This window comes from Phodopus roborovskii, unplaced genomic scaffold (assembly GCF_943737965.1).
Source record: "Phodopus roborovskii unplaced genomic scaffold, PHOROB, whole genome shotgun sequence".
Lineage (NCBI taxonomy): Eukaryota > Metazoa > Chordata > Mammalia > Rodentia > Cricetidae > Phodopus > Phodopus roborovskii.
In genome coordinates, this window is record NW_026125391.1 from 11,838,042 (window position 1) to 11,844,700 (window position 6,659).

Here is a 6,659-nt window from a genome sequence, read left to right on the forward strand (position 1 = left end):
TCAAATTTTTCCTTTGTGGATAATTACACATTTGGCAGTTGTCTGTTCTGAAATGAACGGTCTACTAATACACATTGAGTATTATTTTATAGTACTTAAAGAGTTGTGTAGAGGATCAAATATCATATTTTTCAATTTAGATCTTTAGATCATTGAAAGAAGGCAAGTATGTGTGAGAGAGATTGAGAAAGAGAAAGAGACAGAGACAGAGAGAGGAGAGAGCTAGTGTGGCTTCCTTCTGTTAAGCCTTCATCTGGTGTTTTCTGTTTCTTCTCTGTAGAGTTTGATCATTGGTTAACAGTTCATGCTGCCATAACTGAAGATGCAGTTTCATTAGCACATAGTCAAGACAGGTACTTAATTCTCTTTGTAAAACAAACAAACAAACAACAACAAAAGCAAAACAACAACAACCAAAACCAAAACCAAACCAACTACCCCCCCCCCAAAAAAAAAGACAAAACACATGGATGTTTCTTCTTGTTCACTTCCCATGGAAACCACTTGTATATTCCCCTCATTATCCTTCTACTTGAATTCTGGAAAGCTGCTTAATTTTAAAATATTTGTAATTAACCAAATGTAGACTTCAACTTAAGTTTCTTCTTTCCCCCTCTTCATTAGGAGCATTAATAAAATATATTCTAGTATGATTAAAAGCTTTCCCATGCAATCATAACAGTTATTTCTGTACCCACATCTCTCAGGATTTCTTTTTGTGTTAATTTGTGCACATTTCCATATTGACTTTTCTTTTTCTTTAAATCTTTATTTTTCTTTCTTTTGAAATTTTGTTTTTGTTAGTTATAGTTATGTGCATGAACAAGTGTGTGGGTATGTGCACATAAATGCAGACACTCTGGAAGGCCAGAGGCATTAGTTTTCCCGGAACTGGTGTCACAGGAGACAGCCAATGTGGGTGCTGGGATCTAAACTCTGATCCCTTGCAAGAACAGTGTGCTTTCTTAACTGCCAAGCTATCTCTTCAGCCCTTTAGCCTGATTTTTTAAATTGCTTGTCTCAAAGCCTCAATATAATAGTACAGACATTTCTATTAGTCAAAGTATCTGTTTCTACTACATCCATAAGAGTCTTTGCTGGGTGCCCTAGGTTTGGTACAGATAACCAGTCTCTGATGAGACTGAGTCATCAAACATGCAGGGTGTCAAAATTGTTGACAGGTAGAAAGAAATAAGGAAGCAGCCCAAGAACACCTTCATTTTAGAATAGCATGTGATAGTCATCCAAAACATGGGGGACATTTCCCACAAGCCTTTCACACTTTAGCCTCTGGCCAGAGATTTGGAGACACATTTTCCAAAGGGTCCACAAAATCTTGCATGTCTTTGCAAGGATTTTTAAAAAAAAAATACTTTCATTTTTTTTCAAAATGAAGCAGATTTATTTTGAATAGAAGTCTGAAAACAGTGAAATATTAAGTAACAATCATGTTAAATAACAAAATCAAAGGATGCTCCAAATCTAACACTAGAGACATTTATGTTCACCCAAACCTACTAAAACCATCAAACTACTACATCTGTCTGTCTGTCTATCTATCTATCTATCTATCTATCTATCTATCTATCTATCTATCGTTTTGTCAAGACCAAGACAGGGTTTCTTTGTGTAGTCCTGGCTGTACTGGAACTTGCTATATAGACCAGGCTGACCTCAAACTCAGAGATCTGTCTGCCTCTCCTCTCCTCTCCTCTTCCTCTTCCTCTTCCTCTCCTCTCCTCTCCTCTGCTCTCCTCTTCCTCTTCCTCTCCTCTCCTCTCCTCTGCTCTGCTCTCCTCTCCTCTTCCTCTTCCTCTCCTCTTCCTGTCCTCTCCTTTCCCCTCCCCTCCCCTCTCCTCCCCTCCCCTCCCCTCCTCTGCTCTGCTCTCCTCTCCTCTCTTCTGCTCTGCTCTCCTCTCCTCCCCTCTCCTCTCCTCTTCTCTCCTCCCCTCCCTTCCCCTCCACTGCTCTCGCCTCTCCTCCTCTTTTCTCTCTCTCTCTGCCCTTCCTTCCTCCCTTTCCCAGGGTTTCTCTCTGTAAAAATACATACATGCACATACCTGGCTTGGTAGATGGATGGATATCCTTATAAAAACATCATCATGGGTTATTATAATTCTAAAATCAACTGGTTTAGATTATGTTATATCTAGCAGAAGAAAGAAATGCAGCAGAGCCGAATGAAAAAAAGCTGCATTTCTCATAAAAGTTTGTTTGCCATAAAAGGTGTTGGGCTCCAATGAATCTTGAACATATTTTCTTAGACATTTAAAGAAACCCTTGGGAGAAATTAATATGGGGGTGGTAATTTATTCGAAGTTCTGGGCGTGAGGAATGCTCTCAGTGTCTCCTTTTAGGCCATGTTCTTGTAATGAAGTCTCCATGAGACTTGTGGCTTTTACTTTCACCCCTCTAGAGTGGGAAGATGTGGCTCCCAGCATTACAGACTCCCGACTAGTGTGAGCACAGTTTTAGAACCTGTAGTGGGTAAGAGAGAACACAATCTGATTCATTCTTTTCTTGGCTGCCTCTCAAAAGAGTAGACAGTCAATGAGGGCTGAAATGAATGAAAACCAGTGATACACTGCTACACCGCACAGCTTACTCTTATCTATGGCTAAATTCAGAAGTGGCAAAGAAATGTAATATTTCTCACTGGAAACAAAGCATTTCAGTCGATGTGTTGACTTTTCATCAAACTTGTGCAAGTGTGTTAAAGGAATATGGTTCCCTCCTCAGACTCATCTCATCTGTATAGACTTAGAGAGCAACAGAACTTTACCAGCAGGGGCAGGGAGGGGACGAAAAATGTTGAGTCCAGGTACTACCCAGACAGCCTCAGAAATCTTGCAGACCCCTGCCTCCCAGACAGTCTTTTCAAAATAGTGCCAGCCAGCATAGCAGTCACTGTCTGGTCATAGCAGCTGATCACAGAAATCGAAGGACATCCTAAGGTGGGAATGGGACCCTGGATGCTTTGCTGCTTCAGCTGATAGGGAACATCGGAGCAGCTTAGTCCAGAATCATGCTCTGCCCGCCCCCAAAACGTTAGATTTTTATCTTAGCAGCTGGAAGTCTGAATGAAACCACAATGTTGGTTCTTTTGTTTTTAAAAAAGAAAAGTAGACGGGAGCCCTCCAACTCTAAAAGGCAAAGAAGCAAACTGAAGAAGATTAAATCTTTCTTTTCAGCAAAGGCGTGTGAGAGCAACTTTGGAAGAATAAATGTGTAATTCAAATAGCTAGAGTGAGTGAGTATATCAGATTCATGATTTCGTTAATAGCAAACTGAGCTGTGTGCCAGTGTCACAGGTGTGCCGCAAACAGCTTCCATCCCATTGTGTGGGTAAGTGCACAACACGGATGCAGCAATCTGCTAAACAATGGGCACACTGTTCACAGGAAGGAAGGAGATAGGCTCTGCTGCTCCTTACAAGTTCCTTACAGCTTACTAACTGATGGGGACATCGGGTTTCATAATATGATCCAGAGAGTTCGATTCATCTGCTGCTGATTGAAACTAATAAGGTGGAAGAGAGAGTAGCAACCCGGACTTCTTCTCACTTCCTGCTTTCCCTTGAGCCCTCTTTTTTTTTTTTTTTTCTTTCCTCTGTTTAATCGAGAGCCAGGACAAAGTCACAGTCTCTCGCCTAACTTCTGTGTGCATGCACATAACGGATAATGAGAAAGGAGTGTTTGTGGAGAGATCAGACGGCCCTCCTGCAGCTGTCCTCCCTGACACAGGTTCCCTGTCCTTAGAGGGACTAGAAGAGTTCTTAGTCTCACACTGACCATTTCCCCACTCTGACACTAGCATGCTGTTTGATGTCTCACTGTGTCTTTTGGGTACCCCATCTTTTTTTATTCTCATGTGATCTCAGAACTGACCTCCCATGACTTTTTTCCCCAGATGTGTTATTCCTCCCAGTCACTTGTGTTGTTGAAATTCCGCTAAAGGCTCTGGAGTTACCACTCAAGTGCTCTTCTTTTTAGAAGCTGCCTCTGAGCTCTGGCTGTCTGGCTTCCCAGGGTACCAGCTCTGTCAGCTCAATGCAGGGCTCTCCTGAGCCCCAGGAGGGTTTTTGCTTACCTATGGTTTGCCTGGAAGCTTTCTAGGGAGATAAGTTGGGGTCACCATGGGAATGACTTCTTTTTTTCTCATCTCTCAGTCACTGTCATCTGCTTCCTGATACACACTGTCCAAATCATGGTTTTCTATATAGTGCTTATTTTAAAGTTACTACATGGTGGAGAGAAGGTAAATGAACTGTTGGCCTATCTTAATTGTACATAGAGACTTTAAGTTAGAAATAATTCTTATTGCTGTGTGAATTAAAAATTGTTAATGACACCGAACACATATAATTTCTTATGAGCTAGTGTCCCATTTTCAGCATTAAGAAAGGGCATTGTCAAGAGAAGTATCAGAGGGGACTGGCTGACTTCTTGATAGCACTACAGAGGTCTGCAGAATTAATTACCTGCAGGTGATATAGATACTATGTTATACATAACCCTATCTTGAATTTGATTTCTCATATAAATAAAACACATTCTAACCCCCCTCCCAGGGGAGAGCGCAAACACAATCCTTTACTACTACAAATAATGCAATCAAGTTTCCTGTATTTGGGGAAATGGCAGGGGTCAGCAATGCAATGGATAAGCCTCGCCCTGGGAAAACCACCTTCATGATCATGGTATCTCCTCTGCCAGGTAAGTACATAAAACACATTCTTATTTGATGATGGAATGTACCTACTTCATTTCACAGGTCCACATCTGTTCTTTTTAAATAGTTACATCCTTCCTTGGCCACACTGTGGGATGACCTTTAAGGACACATATTCAGTGTATCTGTGTCTGTAAGTGTAAGCACTTTAGTCTAAATTTGTGTTTTATCTCAGCAAATGTTAGAAATATGTCTCAGTTCACATTCCACAGAAGAAAATAGAATATTATCAGTAAAATAGGTTGAAACAATGGAGTTGAATGTACTTCACGCATTCTTTGACATCTATGTTTGATGGGACACTCAGAAACTATCTTCATGATGCAAATTGTGAGTGCTCAGTTATCTGCCACACTTATCTCTAAAATCTAGGATCCAGTACATTAGAATTCTCCAAGGCAAATAGAGTTTATTTGAGAAGTCTTATCATTTAATTAGTTCCAGAAGTAGAGGTGACCTTAAAGTGGCAGGGACGATTTAAAGGCAGAGGTAGATGAAAAGGCTGAAATGGTATTTTTATTCAGTCAGCCTTACTTTGGACAAAAGATGGAATGAAATAAAGCCTCCTCCGTCAGCCAGATGGTACAAGCAAAATGTTAAGAAAAGCCAAACTTGGGTTCTCTGTGCCTGGAAGCCACTGGTGTCTCAGTCCAAGAGCTGAACAAATGAGCCTTTGTGTACACTTGTGACAGCCCTTTGAAGTTCTGGCATCCTGACTGGCAACTTTTTATCTCTGGCCATCTTAGAGCGGGAGGTTGGGAAACAGAGAGAAGGACCCAGAAATGTAGGTGTCGTCTGACTGGCTCCAAGCCCAGTGGGTAAACATGCCAGCAACCTTCTCACAGGGATTACTTTTCAGAAATGAAAAGGGAGTGTCCAGCTTCGTTTAGAATCAAAATGAGGAAATGACTCTCAGCTGTCCACACACAACAAAACAACCCACCCAGAGGAGTGGCTGAGCCTTGTGTCCCTGGTATATCAGACAGGATTTCTCTCCCAGACTACAAAAGTCCAGTTCGCCTCCAGGAATGTTTATACTGTGGTATCTCCAGGACCCTGCCTCTGGGGACCTTTTAATGATGCTCATGTTCTTTATTTTCTACAAATAATTCACACAAACTCTTCTTAAAACAAAGACCTCTCTGCCTTTCTGGAGGGTTTCTTATTCTAATTGCATCCGGGGTCCTATGGCTTTTTGTTTTGAGTTTAGGATTGAGTTTACAGCTCTGAGATTCGCTTTTCGCTTCATACCTAACTTCTTGTGTGGTCCTTCTCCACAAGCAATTATTTCCTGTTTTTTCTGAAAGATTAAATAGACTGTTCTAGTAACACTCAGAGGGAGAACGAAGGGTGTATTCAGTTTCATATATGTAGAATTAATTTCAAAACACCAAAGGCTTTACCAAGCATCTATTTCAAGTTTTTCAGTAGACCAAGAGGAAGAGGAAAAAACAACATAAAAGGAGGAAATAATAGGACTCTGAATTGTAGAAGTTTGAAAATTACAATATGCAAGCACTTGGGACAGTTTTAGATGTTGTCTGTAAGGAGGAATTCTTTCCTTTTAAACCCCTTATAAGAATTACCCTAGCTTACTGTGTCTCTTTCAAGCTGCCCGGCCATTCACTCTTCCATGCTCATCGTAATTATCACACACATGATATGAGCATGCATGCTCACTTCATGATTTAACGTGTCTCAGAAGAGCTGTCAATGGACATGAGACAAAAAGGCTAGGGAAAACTAGGTCATTCAGTTTTATTGTCTCAAAGTCCATTCTTATTGATACTGGTCTATTGTGTCACTTCCCTTAGAGTGGTAGGCTGCATTTTAGAAATCAACTTTCAGTTAAGGAACCAAACACATTCTATTACAGGTAGTTAAGAGTGCCCCCACCTCCACTGCAGAGATGTCAGCTTTAAGGAGTC

The 6,659-nt window shown here is 41.0% G+C and overlaps 1 non-coding gene across 1 annotated transcript; it reads right to left on the reverse strand.

The window, feature by feature from the left end:
- Positions 1-4,567: 4,567 nt before the first annotated feature.
- On the reverse strand, positions 4,568-4,723 carry LOC127214985 (U1 spliceosomal RNA). Its single transcript, XR_007833917.1, has one exon. It is a non-coding gene; the product is annotated as a U1 spliceosomal RNA (small nuclear RNA).
- Between the last annotated feature and the right edge of the window lie 1,936 nt (positions 4,724-6,659).